This window comes from Mustela nigripes, chromosome 13 (assembly GCF_022355385.1).
Source record: "Mustela nigripes isolate SB6536 chromosome 13, MUSNIG.SB6536, whole genome shotgun sequence".
In the NCBI taxonomy this organism is placed as follows: Eukaryota; Metazoa; Chordata; class Mammalia; order Carnivora; family Mustelidae; genus Mustela; species Mustela nigripes.
The window spans coordinates 49133791-49152067 of NC_081569.1; the positions used below are offsets into that span (position 1 = coordinate 49133791).

General features: G+C 39.8%; 1 protein-coding gene across 12 annotated transcripts in view; it reads left to right on the top strand.

Annotated features, from left to right (window-relative positions):
- Positions 1–8812: 8812 nt before the first annotated feature.
- HNRNPC (heterogeneous nuclear ribonucleoprotein C) overlaps positions 8813–18277 on the top strand; it is a 55624-nt gene continuing 46159 nt past the window's right edge. For 5 of the 12 annotated variants that reach the window (XM_059372391.1, XM_059372399.1, XM_059372400.1 and 2 more), the window contains exons 1-2: positions 8813–8961; positions 14256–14281. The gene's annotated coding sequence lies outside the window, so the exon portion shown is untranslated. Of the gene's footprint in view, positions 8962–9599; positions 9646–13762; positions 13927–14255; positions 14282–14442; positions 15010–18277 lie in introns of those variants that run through there. The other 7 variants (XM_059372394.1, XM_059372392.1, XM_059372395.1 and 4 more) reach the window with 7 other exon arrangements.

Sequence of the window (18277 nt, forward strand, 5' to 3'; positions counted from 1 at the left end):
TCAAAACCACTAAGGGGATGTTACAATTCAAAATTCCTTTAATTTCTAACTTTCTCAACCTTTGTGGAGAAACGTATTTTTATGATTTATTTAAAAAAACTTTAAATTCAGGGGTTTTTTTTTATCAAGAAAAAGAGATGAGGGGGTATCTGGGTGGCTCAGTACATTAGGCCTCTGCCTTTGGCTCAGGTCATGATCCTGCAGTCCTCAGATAGAGCCCCTTAAGCCCAGCGGTGGGTTCCCTGCTCAGGGAGGAGTCTGGTTCACCCTCTGCCCCTCTCCCCCCAACTTGTTTCAGTGCTCTCTCTCTCTCTCACATAAATAAAATCTTTTTTAAAAAAGGAGGAAATAAAAAGGCACTGATTACAGATTATGATAATATTTAGGTAAAAATAAATCCATATGTATATTTTTAAAAGATCTGTAAAGATATACACCAAGTAGTTAAGAATACTTAACTACTTTTGCTTAAGAAAAAAATACTTAACTGCTTTTGGAGGATGGATCAAATAGAAACTTTCACTTTATCTGTACTTCAAATTTTTATAAAATCATATTATTAGAAAAAAGAAAACAGCTTATTTTCATATGGAAAGCTTTAAAATAATGAGGTGGGACCACTGGAAGCCTTAAGAAGGTAGGTACTCAAAGTGGCCAATAATTTTTTTTTTTTTAAAGATTTTATTTATTTATTTGACAGAGAGAGTTCACAGTAGACAGAGAGGCAGGCAGAGAGAGAGAGAGGGAAACAGGATCCCTGCTGAGCAGAGATCCCGATGTGGGACTTGATCCCAGGATCCTGAGATCATGACCTGAGCCGAAGGCAGCGGCTTAACCCACTGAGCCACCCAGGCGAGGCCCCATGGCCAATAATTTTATTAGCAGTGTATACTATCCTTTTTACAGAATCTGTATTCTAGAAGCCAGATCATCAATAATCTATTCACTGGAGTCCAGATTCCAAATTTCCCTAGTATGATTTTACCCACTGCCAAAGGCATTTGGAATGAAAACAGAAATAGGTATAACAAAATGCATGTCAAATAGTAATTCAAATCATCAACCTGTTAAATTTTATGATTCACACACATACACCAAGTACAAAATGGGGTGCATAAATAAAAGGATTACACGCACAAAAAAGCAGTACTATCTTATTATAGGGTAAATAATAACTATGAAATGAGTCTGAGAAGGGGTACAAGGCTTGAGGACTGGAACTACAACACTTAAAAAAAAACACATTGGAGTATTGGTTGCTTGAATAAGCAGTTAGAGCATCTATATTCTTTAAAGGCATTAATTCAGACTTGAGTTGGGTTTTAAAGAATAGTTGGACTGTGGAGAAAGTGAATGGCAATGTGGCCCGTTGCAGTCCAACGACAGCAAGCAGTGCCCCCAGGCTCAGGGTCTTGTGGACAGGAAAACATTGATAGGTAAGGCAGGGCCAGTCATGGAAGAGCTGTGAATGAAACAATGAAAATGTAGGACTGCAATAGAGCTATTATAGGATTTTAGTGTGGGAGTCACACAAAAAGAGTGAATATTTTCAGATGATTACCATGGCAGTAATTTGCAGGATTGGTCTGGGGGACAAACTCAGTGTGGGAGACAGAAGGCAGTAAAAGAGGAAGGGTCTTGAAAGTGATGTGCAAGACCTTTATCATGTTATTTTTCACATAGAATAAAGCTGTCTGAAGAAGATAGATTGCAAACATTCAGGAAGGTTTCCAAATGACTGTGAAGAATTATAAAGTACTGTTGGGTAAGTCAGAGAGCTCTGTGAAGTTTAAATTAAGTGCCTTGTCTGGATTAATCAGAGACCACCTCCTCACTTTCCAATAGGACATCCTTGGCTGTGGGAGGATGCAGAGGAAGAGAGGCAATGACGACTGACTAGTATAGTCCTATTTGACTTGTTGAATGGAATAAGGTAGATAATTAAGTAAAATGAGGGCATGTAGGATGACAGATAACTAGTACAACATTCAGCTAATAACTTAGGAGGAAAGTACATTAGGCATTTCACAGCTGTTGCTGCTTTTCTTTTCTTCTTCTTGGCAGGTGGCTTGGTATTGGGAGGAAGGAAGGTTGCAGGGGATATATTACCCTTGTAATAACTACAAACCACATAAAGCCTCTTCAAAGAGAATTATTTCTTGAATTAAAAACAAAAGTTCAGTTTTATTCTTTGTTGTTGTTTGTTCTTTTTTTTTCTTTTCTTTAGCGCAAGGTAAGGAGTTACTGCTTCTCTGTTCTTCACCTCTTTCCCCACTCTACCTCCACTACTGGGATCTGGCTCATGGCTTGCTTTCTATTATACACAACCTACCCAATAGAAGCATTCAACTTTAGAACTGTAAGGTGTTTTCGAGGCACCTGGGTATCTCAGCCATTAAGCGTCTGCCTTTGGCTCAGGTCCTGGGGTCGAGCCCCACATTAGGGTCCCTGCTCAGTGGGAAGCCTACTTCTCCCTTTCCCACTCTACCTATGTTCCATCTCTGGCTGTCTCTCTCTCCTGGCAAATTAATAAAATCTTAAAAACAAAACAAAACAAAAAGACCCGTAAGGTGTTTAGAGTAAACAGAAGAGATCAAGGGCACTCCTACTTTCCATCTCGCCCACGTAGGTTTACAAAGCCTTAAAACCAGAGTCGTATTTGTCATCAACATGGTGCTTAGCATTCTGCCTTGTATTATGCTATTTTTTCACTTGTTTTCCCATCCCTTTTTTTTTTTTAAAGATTTTATTTATTTGACAGAGAAACAGTGAGAGAGGGAACACAAGCAGAGGGAGTAAGAGATGAAGAGACATACCTCCCGCTGAGCAGGGAGCCCGATGTAGGGCTCCATCCCATGACCTTAGGATCCTGACCCAAGTCCAAGGCAGACACTTAAAGACTGAGCGACCCAGGTGCCCCTTGTCTTCCCATCCTCAGCAAATTCTGAGTTATCTGACAAAGGGACTGATTGTTAATTCTTCCTGTATCTTCTACTTCTACCCCATACAGCTAAGGAATGAACTGCTTGAAAATAGAAATGGCTTCTTTTATCTATTAATTAATTTATTTTTTAATAGAGAGAGAGATCACAAGTAGGCATAGAGGCAAGCGGGGGATGGGAGCAGGCTCCCTGCTGAGCAGAGAGCCTGATGTGGGGCTGGATCCCAAGACCCTGAGATCATGACCTGAGCCCAAAGCAGAGGCTTATCCCCCTGAGCCACCCAGGTACCCGCGGAAATGGCCTCTTAAGTACTTCTCTTGCATCAAATACAGTGCTTGTTAATAAGCAGGTCATGACAAAGATCATGTGGTAAAACAAATTTCTGGTAAAATGAAAATAAGTAGGTTTCATTAACATTTTATAGATATTTTTATTCTATGAGAACAATGAGTAAGTGTTGTTAAAAAACAAAGTTAGTGTTGTTAAAAAAACAAAATTCAACTGAGTAAATCTTAAGATCTAATTGACTTCATTCAGTGATTCATGAATCTGGCAGCAGCCTATCTAGCATATTAAAAGAAACTCCAGACAGTTACGGGAAAGAAAGGTTTTCAAAGGCAGAAAAGAGGTGAGATAAGGAAGACATAAATGGGGGGTGGGGTGGGGAAAGATTATTTCGGGATAGGTCACCTTCCTGTGGAGGACAAAATAGTCTATTAGGTGGACTGGTTAAGATGACACTCCTGGGGGAGAATGAAACTGCAATCAGGTTAAATATTAAGTTTCAGTTTGGCAGTGTGGGCTCAGCACAGGTGATTCCATTTGGGGCCTGATGTCTCTCTCTTTTTAAAGATTTTATTTATTTGTCAGAGAGAGAGCGAGCACAGGAGTGAGCACAAGCAGGTAAAGGGAGAGGGAGCAGCAGACTCCCCATTAAGCCCAGAGCCCAATGCAGGGCTCTCAAGACCTGAACTGAAAGCAGATGCTTAACTGACTGAACCACCCAGGGACCCCACTTTGTCTCTATTATCTCTGATTACTTCTGTTTACTTAAGTTAGTAGTTACATTAATTATAGGTCAACCAAGCCTCTGGTGCCTCTGAGTAAATGTTATATATAATATATAATAAAGAAAGTATGTCCTGAGAAAATAACAATTTCTCCTGATAAATAGAAGTTACTGATTAATACAAATTTCAAACACTCTCTGTAAGGCCTTAGGATATGTAGTAAGGAAGGGAATATAGAGTAGTAAGAATTAGATCCTTCGGGGTGCCTGGGTAGCTCAATTGGTTAATCCTTAATCATCTGCCCTCGGCTCAGGTCCTGATCCCAGAGTTCTGTGCTCCATCCTTGGTGGGAGTCTGCTTCTCCCTCTCCCTCTGCTCCTCCCCATGCTCATGCCTGTGCACACTCGCTCCCACATTCGCTCGCATGCTGTCTCTCTTTCTCTCTGGCATGCTCTCTTTCAAATACATAAAATCTTAAAAGGAATTAAACTCTGCCATCAAAAAACTTGCCATCCAAAACCAGACAAAGCCCAGAGATAGTAAAAGGAAGGAAACAGTAAAGATCAATATGGTTATAGACGTATAGATGAAAGGAACAGAATAGAAAACCCAGCAATAATCCCACACTTAGATGGTCAATTAGTCTATGACAAAGGAGGCAAGAATATACAAAGGGGAAAAACAATCTCTTAAATAAATAATATTAAGAAAACTGGACAGCTACATGCAAAAGAATGAAACTGGACCACTTACACTTTACTTACACAAAAATGTAAGTAAATGATATAAATGTGAGACTCCTGGAAGAAAATATAGGCAGTAATCTCTTTGACATCAGCTTGAGCAAGATGTTGGATTATGGATAATGTCTCTTCAGACAAGGGAAACAAAAGCAAAAATAAACTATTGGTAGTAAAATAAGAAAATAAGAAAACTTTTGCACAAAATAAGAAAACATTTGCACAGCAAAGGAAACCATCAACAAAAGAAAAAGCAATGAATGGGAGGGGTTATTTGCAAAACATATATCCAATAAGAAGTTAACATTCAAAATATATATAAAGAACTTACACAGCAGCATGCCTTGCTGGCTCAGGCAGTAGAGCAGGTAATCTCAGGGTTATGAGTTCAAACCCTTATTGCTCTAGGAGTACACTTAATTAAAAAAACAAAAAACAGGGGCACCTGGGTGGCTCAGTCAGTTAAGCGTCTGCCTTCAGCTCAGGTCATGATCCCAGGGTCCTGGGATCAAGTCCCACATTGGGCTCCCTGCTCAGCAGGGAGTCTGCTACTCCCTTTCCCTCTGCCCCTCCATCCACTCATGCTCTCTGTCTCTCTCTCTCAAATAAATAAAATCTTAAGAGGAAAAAAAAAAAAAAACCAGGAAACAAAAACACTTAAATAGCTCAACACTAAGAAACCAAATAATCCAATTAAAAATGGGCAGAGAGGGGCACCTGGGTGGCTTAGTTGTTAAGTGTCTGCCTTTGGCTCTGGTCATGATGCCAGAGTCCTGAGATCAAGCCCCGAATCAGGCTCCCTGCTCCACAGGAGGCCTGCTTCTCCCTCTCCCACTCCCTCTGCTGTGTTCCCTCTCTCGCTGTGTCTCTCTCTGCCAAATAAATAAATAAAATCTTAAAAAAATGGGGAGAGTACCTAAACAGATATTTTCCCAAAGACATACAGATGGTCAACAGACATGAAAAGATGCCCAACATCACTAATCATCAGGGAAAAGCAAATGAAAAGCACAATGAGATATCACCTCACATCTGTCAGAATGACTAAAATAAAAAACACAAGAAATAAGAAATCCTGCTGAAAATGCAAAGAAAAAAGAACCCTTGTGGCCTGATGGGGGAAATGCATATTTAGGGAGGGCAGGGAATGTAAATTTTGGGGGCAATCACTGTGGAAAAGAGTATGGGTGTACCTGAAAAAATTAAAAATAGAAATACCATATGATCCAGTGATTCCATCACTGACTAATTACTCAGAAAACAAAAACACTAATGAGAAAAAATATATGCACCTCTGTATTTATTGCAGCATTCTTTATAATGGCCAAGATATGGAAGCAACGTAACTGTTCATCAACAGATAAATGGATAAAGATGATATATATCTTTATATACACACAATGGAATATTTCTAAGCCATTAAAAGGAAGGAGATCTTGCCATGTACAACATCCATGGGCCTGGAGGGTATTATACTAAGTGAAATACATCAGACAAAGAAGGCAAATGCCATATAAGATTTCATTTATATGTGGAAACTAAAAAAATAAAACAAAGAAACAGACTTATAAATACAGAGAACTGGTGGTTTCCAGAGGGGGAGAGAATGGGTGGGATAGGTGAAATAAGGAGAAAGGGATTAAGAGGTACAGACTTACAGTTGTAAAAGACATAAGCCAGAAATCTGAAAAGCATAGTATAGTGAATACAGCCTATTATATTATAATAACATTGTATGGTAACTACACTTATCGTGGGTGGTGAGCATAGCATAATGTATAGAAGTGTGGAATCACTAAGCTGTACACCTGAAACTAACATAAAATTGTCGACTATACTTCAATAAGCATTGTTTTATAAAAACCTTACCATCTAGGAAGAGAGATGAATGTAATATTAACTATAGAGCTGTGAGGTTCCAATGCAATGTAGCAACTGAGTGAGGCATTAATAACTTGGAGGATGATCACTTGCTCAAAGTTGACAATTTGGAAAATACAGAAAAGCATAAGCAAAAAAAAAAAAAAAAAAAAAAAAAGCCACATCTAAAGAAAACAAAAAGCACCTGTAATTCTCCCGCAAAGAGAGAACCACTATTAATATTTTGGGTCTTTTTTCCACATGCTTTTGTTTTTGCTTTTCAAGTTAGTGTAAAAGCAATACATACATATGGCAAAAAAAAAAAAAAAAAAAAACAGCCGTATAAAAAGGCATACCACTTAAAAAGATCAAAGATCCGCTCCCTAGAAGTAGGTTGAAATAAATTTCTACGCCAAGATGAAGTCCCTCCTGCCAGGTATCACGTCGGAAAACCAAACTTTGGCCTTTAAATTCTTCTTGACCAGAAACAGTATATGCTGTCAGCCAATCCCCAAAAGCCACTTCAAGGCTGGGCTCCAAACTTATTTCCTTGTTACCTGACCTTTCTAAATGAGGTCAGTGTGCGATTCCAGTCCTGTTTCTGAGTTGCTGCGTCCACTGCTATGTAAAAGTCGCTGTTGCCCAAACACCCTCTAGTAGAGGGCTCCATTGCTTCTGAGGCACTGTATTCTCCCAATCCGTGATTATTTTCCCTCAAAGGAAGGACATGAAGCTAGTTACGAAATTGTTTTGTCATTTGACAGGTTATAACTTCGTTGTGAATCTATCTGCAATTAAAACTGCATTCACGCCGGGCGCCTGGGTGGCTCAGTTGGTTGGACGACTGCCTTTGGCTCAGGTCATGATCCTGGAGTCCCGGGATCGAGTCCCACATCGGACTCCCAGCTCCATGGGGAGTCTGCTTCTCCCTCTGACCTTCTCCTCGCTCATGTTCTCTCTCACGGTCTCTCTCTCAAATAAATAAATAAAAATTAAAAAAAAAAAAAAAACTGCATTCACGGGACGCCTGGGTGGCTCAGTTTGTTAAGCAGCTGAGTAATGATCCCAGCGTTCTGGAATCGAGTCCCACTTCAGGCTCTTTGCTCAGCAGGGAGCCTGCTTCTCCCTCTGCCTCTGTCTGCCTGTGCTCGCTCGCTCTCTGACAAATAAACAAAACAAAACAAAAAAAACTGCATGCACATGTCTGTTTACCCCTTAAAATGGTTACAGATGTAATCACATTATTTGGTGTCCTGCATCTTCCTTTCATCAACCGCACAAAGGAATCTCTCTCCTTAGAAGAGCTGGACCTATTTCTTACAGCGTTCAGGGCTGCTACACCACAAGCGTAGGGACTGGGCAGGCGGTGACCCCAGCCGGCAGATGGTAGGCCATTTTGGGCGGCGGGGTGGTTGGCGGGGGAGACAGAGGGGTAAGCCAGTTTGGTTGGTATGTAGGGTATCAGCAAGATGACTCGAGGCCAGAGGGTGAGCATAGTATTCCAAACCAGCACTTGAGACTCCCTTTACTTCTTGTACTGGAAAAGAAAAAGGAAGTCAGCTGATTTGGGTATAAGGAACGGATTGTCTGAAGAAGAGCTTGAGAGGCTGACTGACGAAGGGAGCTGTCCAGGAGGGAGCTGATATTTGAGTCTAGAACTGAGAAGGGACCTAGGTCGGAGAAACTGTAGGGTTGGTCAATTTTCTGCAGCCTAATCTTCACTGTTCCCTCCCCTCTCTAAGAGAAGTCCTCTCTTTAGCTACGTCCGGCGAAGGAACCTTTTTCCTAGGCCCGGCGGGGGGGGTGGGGGCGGGTAGGGCAGGTCCTTGCAGCGGGATACCGAACAAAATCTCTCAGTCCTTCCCCGCCCCCGCGCCGCGGGAATTCTGAGATCTGGGCGGGCCTTCTGCTAGGCGCTCTAAGGAGCAGGGATAGGGGAATATAGCCGCCAATCAGACCACCCGGATACCCGGATGTGAAGCGGTGCGCGATACAAAGGCGAGTTACCACCCAGCGCTTCGTCAGGTACAGTGACCAATAAGCACTTCTCGGGTGATAAATGACAGGAAAAGTAGCCATTTACAAACTAGTTTCTGTCACGCATGTGGAAATTCTCTTGCTTAGTCTTACCCACTACTGATTGTGATTGGGCAAAATTGTGAAGAGCGGTAGAACTGTCTAATTAGAAGCGGGAGCGAGAAAAGTCGCAGCCAATAGAACGACTCTCGGGAGTGGGGCGGGGTCTAGGCCTTCGCCTCGGCGGCGGAGGAGACGCGGGGGCCATTTTGTGAAGAGACGAAGACTAAGCGGTGCGGCTGAGTCGTCGACCTCGAGCAGCAGTTGGCTTCTCCACGTAGAACCCGGGAGTAGGAGATTCAGAATCGAATCTCTTCTCCCTTCCCCCTCCTGGTAAGTGGAGGGGGCAGAAGCAGGGCAGGCGCTGGGTTCCTCGGCGAGCGCGAGGGGTGTGGGAGAGAAGACGAGGGAACCCTACCCTCGGTAGAGTAACCAGGCCTCCATTTATTCTCTTGCGTTGGGGCGTTAGGTATTATGCCGGAGAGAGTTTTACAGGCCTCAGCCCTTGCGCAGATTTAACCTAGTGTCCTGTAGGCCACGATCGGAAGGGAAAACGTCCTTTTCCTTTTTCGCCCTTTTTCTGTGTTAACGGCTGCTTTCCTTTCTTTTTCTACGACCATGAGGACTCCGAGAGAGAGATGAAAGGCAAGATCGAGATGCTCATTAATACAGTTGGAAGTTCACGTAGCGCTGATGCCTCCTGTTAAATTTAAAAATAGGGCGGGGGATGGGTAAGGGTTACCAAGTAGATAATTGCACCGCGAGCCTCTAAATTCCGGAGCGTACCGCAGGGCATGAGAGTAGTAAATATAACAATAGATTTAATGTTTTACTGATTACTTTTTATTTTACACCTCTTTGAGCAACGGCGGACCTCGAAGTAGTTATTTTCAGTTGTTTTTGAAAATATATTGTAATCTCATTTACATATTAACAGTAATAATTAAAGCTGGCTTACTTTTTATCTGCAGGTTACAAATCACTTGAAATATATAAGTTAGTGGAACTTTGCTTGAGGTAGGTACTACTATCTTTATCAGGAACTGAGAGGCACAAGAGTGTCGGTTGCCAGGGTCATAATAAATCAGTAGCGGAACCACTAAGGAATTTGACTCTACTACGTTAGTCAAGTGGTTTATGTAGCTGTTGGAATAGTAGGTATTGATAGTACTGTATTTGAATCTTTGCAAGAACCTAATCATGGCAGTCATTCCAGTGAAAACTGGAAATTTCCCGAACTGCATTTGGGAAAAATATTTAATTACGAGATTGGCAGTTATTAATTTAACATTCTGATATAAACTTCAAGTTTGACTTATAGGCTATTCTGGCATTGACTTTCTAAAATATCTGTTTAAAAAGTAAAATTAACGCATACTTTTTTATTAAGGTATTATTGTGCCCACGATTTGCTAAGTCCTGAAGCTTATGAAAAATGTTAAGTTTATAAAAATTGCATATAAAAATTGCATAGGTGTTTCTAAGTAGTATCACATTGACTTACCCAAGAAATCGCCTTTTTTTTTTTGATACTTGGGGAGGGGGAGGGTATCTTTCATAGTGTGGTTTCTCCCAAAAACTGATAGCAAAGTTTAAACCAATATTGCAGGATAAATTCATCCCTTAGGAAAGGGAGAGAAGGTAAAAGTACTTTTGTATGGAATAGTTAATGCATTTGTCAATCTTCTCACCATGTGGCTAATGTAATGGAGATTAAAAGGCTTGCTCTTCAGAAAAAATATAAACATGTATACTGCTTGGGCTTAAAACTAAAGGTTATCACTACAGAACTGTTAGAAATGAGATAAGGGCAGTGATTAGTTAAGATTTAAGTCATAAACATAATAAAAATATTGTTACAAATAAAGAGAAATGTAAGAAATTACTTAATAACAACTGGTAAAAATTGAAATTAATTGAAGGTCACTGTTCTTGCCTTGTCGAGTGAGAAATATGGGTTTCTTGGGAACAACGTGTACTGAGGAAACAGCTTCTTAGAGTTACTATCCATCTGGAAAGATTGGGCCTCAGAATTCATGTCTGAAACAGTTTTAGAGGTGTTTTCAGATAGGTTTTAATAGCATTTTTATGTGGCTAAAAAGGAAGGATTTAGGGAGGATGACTAAGTTGCAGCTCTTCTGACCTTCTGTGTTCCCCATGCTGGTTGCAATGGAATGTTTGGTGTTGGTTGCTATTCCTTCTGTAGAGAATTTAAACATTCCTTAAATTTGTGATTAGGTCTTTAGTGGGTTTCAGCATGCAGTTTTGTTTTGGATGGAATTGCTGTAAGAACAAACAAGGAATGAGTCTAGAATAGTTAATTTAATAATAAATATTATATTAAGTAGTCGTTATCTAAGATGTTAACTTGGGAGTGACAGGTGAAAGAATCTTGGCCTGAACGTTCAGAAAACTATCTCCATCTTCCTCGCCCCTGTTACTGTATTAGGTAAATCAGCCAAACGTTATGGATTTCAGTTTTATACTTAAGAAGGGGGCTTAGACATCTTAACTATTTTCTTAATTTCTACTCAAGTCATTTGTTTTCAGAAGGCTGGAAAGTGTACCGAAAGTTTTATTAAAAGCAGTTTTATATATTAATGATTGTATTCTATCTTAATTAGTCTTGAGGTAGCTGTGATTGTCATGGAGAACATCATTTGCTCATGCTTAATATGTATATTTAGATTGGGCTCAGGGAAGATGATGGTTTTTACATGTTAGATTTATTACAGGATTGACAAGTGAGAACCAGCATTATTTGATGTAGCGTAACTGTAAGTGTCCTCAGTTACTAGGAAGTTGGGGCTTAAAGGGGGGAAAAAGGATTACTCTAGGGTTTTTTAATTCTCTTGGTGCATTTACTATAAGTCAGGATGTTCCTGGATTTACTTTATGCCACTCTTACCTGTGGGATAGAGGCTCCCCATTAACCTCTCATAGTGGTTCTTAAATGTGAACCAACAGAAGAATCGGTAAGGGGAATGAATAGTTAAAATAGATTACTGGGCTGCACCACCAGAGTTTCTAATTAAGTCTGGTGTGGGCCTCCGAAATTTGCATTTCTAATAAGTGCCACTTGGTGCTGGTTGGCAACCCTCACTTCAAGAATAGTGCTTCAGAAGGGATCCAAACCTCCAGAGGTTTTGACAAAGTAAAATTTAGGTATACTGTTAATTGCAAAGCATTTTAATTAGGCACTAAAATTGTTCAGTCTTTTTTATGAGGTGGTAGCTCATCAGTTTAACGTAACTTTTTAGAAGACCTCTTCATGACTTTCAGAAACAGATGGTTCTTTTCATATTAACTTCTTGGTGAGCGTTTGTCTTGTGACGTCTGTGCAGAGGATTTATTTGTAGATGAGCCCCAAAAGTTACTTAATACACCCTGAAGATTTTGAGTACCAGTTTCAAGCTGTGACTTAAGTAAGAAAATTGAAAGTTTGACCATAACTGGACATCACAAACACTGCTGTAGAGATGATATTCAACTATGTATCTTTTCTACAACTTTTCATTTTGTACACTTTTTTAAAAGTTTTATTTTTAAAAAGATTTTATTTATTTGATGGAGAGAGAGGCAGCACAAGCAGGGAGAATGGGAGAAGGAGAAGCAGTCTTCACACAGAGCAGGGAGCCTGAATGCCAGGCTCATGCCCGGCTCATGCCCAGGAGCCCTGGGATCATGATCTGAGCTGAAGGCAGATGCTTAACAACTGAGCCACCCCAAAGATTTTATTTTTAAGAAGTCCCTGTGCCCACTGTGGGCCTCAAAACCACAACCCTGAGATAGAGTCCCACACTCCTGTAACTGAGCCATCCGGGTACCTGTATAGTTGGTACATTTTAACACATCAATCCAAATGTAAAACTAATTTGTAGGTTAACACTTAAACTGGTCTGCTACTTGGAAAAAATTTATAGTTAAAATTTTTAGAGGTTTAGTACTTGTTCTGTTGATGTAGTCATTCACACATAATTGACTCAAGGAACACTTTCTAATTTTAATTTTTTTGAAGGTTTGGTTTTGTTTCATTTTTTAAGAGGGATTAAGGGCAGAGGGAGTGGGAGAGAATCTTAAGCAGGCTCCATGGCCAACGTAGGGCTTGAGCTCATCGTGACCTGAGCTGAGATCGAGTCAGATGCCTGACTGAGCTACTCAGGCGCCCCTGGCTTTTTGAAGTAAGCTCTACACCTAATGTGGGGCTTGAACTCATGGCTCTGAGATCAAGAGTCGCATGCTCAACCAACTGAGCAAGCTAGGTCCCCCTAGTTACTGACATTTGTAAAGGAGATTAAAACCATTTGGCTGAATATTGAATTGTGAGGGTGGTGATTTCCTTATTTTCTCAAAAAACCTACAATCTAATTGCAAATCTTTCAGCTGATGAAACGGCCAGTCATGCATGTTATTTTTTAGTGTGGTGTTGTGTGAGATTCTTAGAAGAGTTTGTATCTTGAAATAAGCTGCATATACTAGCTTACAGACAGACCACAGAAACATTCATTAAGGGCTGTAATTTTTCACTTACTTTATGACATTCATTAAGGACTGTAATTTTTCACTTTATGACATTAAATACTCAGTAACTCTAGTATCTTCTCCTTCATTTGGTTTTTCATTCTGTCACTGGAATGATGAGCTCCTTCCTAAATTTTATGATGTGCTCCTTCTTTAAACATCTTCCCCTATAGAACTTATCCGGTCTTGTTTTGATGATAAACAGGTTTTGAGAATAGATGTCATCTCTAGTAGGTATCTTCATGATAGACCATTCCCCTTAATAATTTTGATACTTGACATTTGCTCACTTCTTCATCCCTGTTGGCCTGGTTTTTCTATAATTTCTTTGTCCAAGCTGAATATCAAGATGAATGTTCATAGATTTTTGTTTTTAAGACCCTTGTGGGAATATAGGCATATATTTAGTAAATTTTTGTCACCTACTGATAAAGAATTGTGAAGACAATCACTGGTAGAGGTGATGGTTTTATAGAGGCTTTCCCTTCCCAGTGTAATGTTAATGCTTTACCAAAATGTGTTACATGCAATGGACAGATATTTCTGTCTTGGGGGTTTAGGGCACAACATTTCTGAGGAACTCTGACTCAATCTGTCCCTTCTCCTTTCACAGGGCAGCAAGGCGAACCCCATCCCTACTCACTGGAGCTCAGCTTTGATTTTTAACCTCCCTTCCCCACCCTTCCAGAACACACACATTCCCATTCCAAAACTGATTTTATAAAGACATTTTAAACATAATGATGCAACTTGGTGTGCACTACTGCAAATTTACAGGTGTTTTTTTTTTAATTGTTTCCAAAACGGGACTTGGATTTAAGATGTAATTTTTAAAATTTCTATTTCTATTTTTTCTGCAGCAGTTGGGTTAGAGGAGGAGGAGCCTTTTAGCCTCTCATAAACTGACCTCTCTACTTCCTCGTGTATTTTTAAGATTGATTGATGATGTGGAAAGGGCTTTGCTTGTCTGCTACTGAGAACTTTACCCTTGCGGTTTTTGTGGAAACTGCTTTTGGAAAAAGAAAAGAAATGAACTTTACTGACTTGACATTTTTGCACCTCCCGTTTTTCTAATCTGGGCTATTTTTATTTTTGTTTTTTTACAGTGAGATTTTTTTGATCTTCAGCTACAGTAAGTTATTCAATTTTTTTTTTACATTTTTCCTGACTTTCCGCTGATTTCCTTTTTATTGTTGTTACTAGTTACTATTATTATTATTATTATTATTATTATACTTAATGATGGTGATGATGATGATGATAATGACACTGATGATTTTTAACCGGATTAAAATCGAGTTTTTCTGAATGTTCATAAGAATTTCTCCGGCCTCCTGATTGACTTTGGAGTTTTGCATCTTGGGAGAGAAAGTGAAGGCATTAGCATTTTTAAGTGGATTGATCACATAAACCTTTTCTCTCCCAACCAACCCCACCCTTGCCCTCATCCCCTCCCCCAGGCTCGAAAGAATTTTACTGGCTGTTAAGTCTGTGACCTTATTTTTCCTGATCTTTAACTTAACTGTTTTAGAGCATCTCTGGACGTCTGTATTTTTAATTTTTTATTTTTGTTTTTTTTATTTTTAATCTTTCATTTGTTAAATTTTTAAACTGTGCTGCAATAAAATGTGTGTGGTACTACTTAACACCTATGATGGTGATGGCGGCATTTTCCCAGAAAGCCATTTTCCTCCTGTTACCCTTGAAATCCCATCCTGCTTTTCCTGTACACTACTACCCTTCACAAACCACAAGCTGCAGCAACATGGATGCCCAGCCTGGAACAGCAGCAGCCAGGATGACCTGGAGCCAGGGGGGCCTTCGGAACAGATGCACACCCTTCCCGGGTGATGGTAAGAGGTGTGAGGTCCACTTGGTTTCATTGCAGAGACTAGGAAATACACCCATTTTAGTCTAGTTGATACCATGTAGGTGATAGCTTTTGGAAATGTTTGGGTTAAGATTTTTTTTTTTTTTTTAACTCTCAAGAGATGTTCCCCAAGGGATGCCAGCTCAGTTTTTTAAAAGCTGATGGAATTATGAGGTTGTAACTAACTTGGGCTGACAATTTTTGATAATTGGAAAGTGGAGCTGAAGTTTACGTATACTTCAGAATGAAAGTGGTTTGTTTTAAATAGCAACAAGACAAGGACACCTTAGGTGGGTTTATTCTTAGATTGTTGAAAATGAGTAAAAATTTTCTGTTATTCAGAATAACCTTCCTTGGGTTGGTGACAATAGTTTTTTGATTGTATTCCATTTAGGCTATTCTTACTGAAATTTAACATGAATCAAGCCACAAGAAACATCCTGTAATAACTAAAACGCTTTTTCCTGGGAGGATTTTTGTTTTGCTTTGTTCTAAGGATAGGTAGATTCTTAATCTCAAAAAGCAGTGAAACTTTTTAAATCTGTATCCAAATCAGGAAATAGAGTTGATCTCTCTTTCAGTGATAACTTGTGGCCCAGCAAATGTTAGGGAATGTGTTCTCTAGAGTAATAGGAAAGAATGAGGATCTAAAGAATTCAGAATTTAGCAACCTGTAATATTTTATTTTAAAGATTTAGTCATCCATTTTAGAGGGTGGGGGCAAAGGGAGAGAGAGTCCCAAGTGGAGTCCATACTTGAGGGGGCAGGGCTTGCAAGCATAACCTGAAACCAAGAGTTGAATGCCCAGCCGACTGCCACTCAGGCATCCCACAACCTCTAGCATTTTACTGACTACGGTGGAATATTGTGGTAACTCACTATAGAGCTGCTATAGTAGATTTCGAGCTGAGGGATAAAGTAAAATTAAAGGCATATTCAGTGCTGTGTATTGCTAGGATTAATCACATATTTGTTTTTCTTGTACTAAAAGAATAAAATCCAGTTAAAAAGTGAACACTGAAGGCATCCTCAAGAGAAAACAGAATGGGAGAAAGTGATATAGAATGTTCTGAGGTTATCTAGGAGAGGAATGGAAAATTTCTTTTATAGGTCCAAGTATTATTGATGTCCTCTGTTAAATGAAAGCTGTTTTTCCTGTTACTCTTCTGTCGTTGTGTGGCTCCTCTTCACTGTCAGTCCCTCGTTAATCTTACAAATTTTTGTGGGTTATGTTCTGTTTTGCAGAGATACAAAAAGGTAGGGTAGTTTTTCAGGGACTTAGAATGTTGTGAGGGAGACAGATGAATAAGACAAATGTCATGGTGTGATTAGAAGTAAACATAGAACTTAGAGAAGCATGTAAAAATGAGTACCTGAATGACTCTTTAAAGGGCAGGAAATGCTAAGGGAAAGAGAACTGAACCGTAGAATTAAGACCAGATTATAAAAATGTAAAAAATTTTTTAAAAAGATTTTTATTTATTTATTTATTTACTTGACCTATCACAAGTAGGCAGAGAGGCGGGCAGAGAGAGAGGGGAAACAGGCTCCCCGCTGAGCAGAGCCTGATGTGGGGCTCGATCCCAGGACTGAGATTATGACGAGGCTTAACCCACTGAGCCACCCAGGCATCCCTAGATTGTAAAAATTTTAATGTCACACTGAGGAGGTTGTATTTTACCCAAAAACTGTTGGTGAGCTGTTGAAAGGTTCTAAACCAAGGGAGTGAGATCAGTTTTCCATTTTGGAAATGTCATTCTGTTGGTGTGGAAATGGGAGAATAAGATTGGAGGTAGGTGATAAGGAACATAGTAAAATACACAGAAAAATAATGAGCTGGCCTGGTCAAAAGCAGTGGTATTGGAACTAGGGACTAGCTTATAAATGGAGAAGGATTTGGTAGTGCCTGTGATGAGGAGGAGCAAGGATTTCAGCATGACTTCCAGGATAGATGTTGGGTAAACAAAGGGAGCAGATTAGGGTAAGAGTAGGAGAAAGCAATTTAAACAATTGGTTTTTGAGACGCTCCTGGAACAACCAAGTAGAGATTTTGTTCATTAGACATCTGAGTGCTTATTCTGAAAATCCTCATTAGGCTGGGGTATCTGGGTGAACAAAACCTATTGCCCCCTGTTCTATCGGGTATTACAGATCATTGAGAGGAGAAATAGAATGACAAAGAGCACTGTATAATCTAGAAGGAAAAGAACAGAATAAGGTTATAGAAAGGGAACCAAATTTAGAATATGGAGGTGGGAGGGAGTGTACTGCCAGTGAAATGACCTTGAATTGATGTTGAAATTAAGATCCGGAAGTGTATTATCCTACTTGAAAGCACAGGTAATGGGGGGAAATCTTGGCCTCAGGGCAAAAATTACTACTGGAGAATAGGCACCAAGGATGCATAGAACAAGACACAGAGTTGGAAAGATGAGCGAAGTGGTTATCAAGCTTGGTGTACTGGTGGTCCTTGTAGGGTCCTTACTTAATATCTAGATTGTCTTGGGAACAAAAGGAATCCTTTGAAGGACACTGGAGAATGCTTGAGATCCTGTTTGGTATTTCCTTCTGGCTGTTGTCTGGGGAATGAGGACAAAGTTGAAGGAAGACAACTAAATCAAAAGACCTATCTGGATAGGTCACTATCTTTTAATCTCTCCTAGGCCTGGAGATTCTCACCCAGTTGTTTGAAATGAGTTTTGTGTGTGTATTAATGGGCAGATATAATTGGTTTGAAGAGGACAGGTTGATCAGACACTAGGATACTGATTACTTAACACCCCATTGGGTAAGACATGATGTGATCACTTCCCTGTTTGAAAGGAAAAACGAAGTAGACCCTTCTTGGAAGTAATAATCTGAACACCTTACTGTGTATGTGTCCATCATTGTTAATGTTCTTCTAACTTTTTAATCATCATAACCTTTGTATATTATCATTAGTGTAATGGAGATGAGAGCACTGAAACACAATTTAAAAAATTTGCTCAAAGTTGGACATAACCTAATAAATGGTGACACATGGAGTCAACCCTGGCAGTTAAGTCTACAGATTTCAACTCTTAATCATATTAGATTGACTGTTCTTTACTTGACATAATGAAGTATTTTTGAAAAACAGATCCATTTGGGGTACAGTTACCCCTCCCCTGAATAAATTATACTGCTTCTGATGATGATGACTTGACTGGCAGAGATCACAAGCAGGCAGAGAGGCAGGCAGAGAGAGAGGAGGAAGCAGGCTCCCTGCTGAGCAGA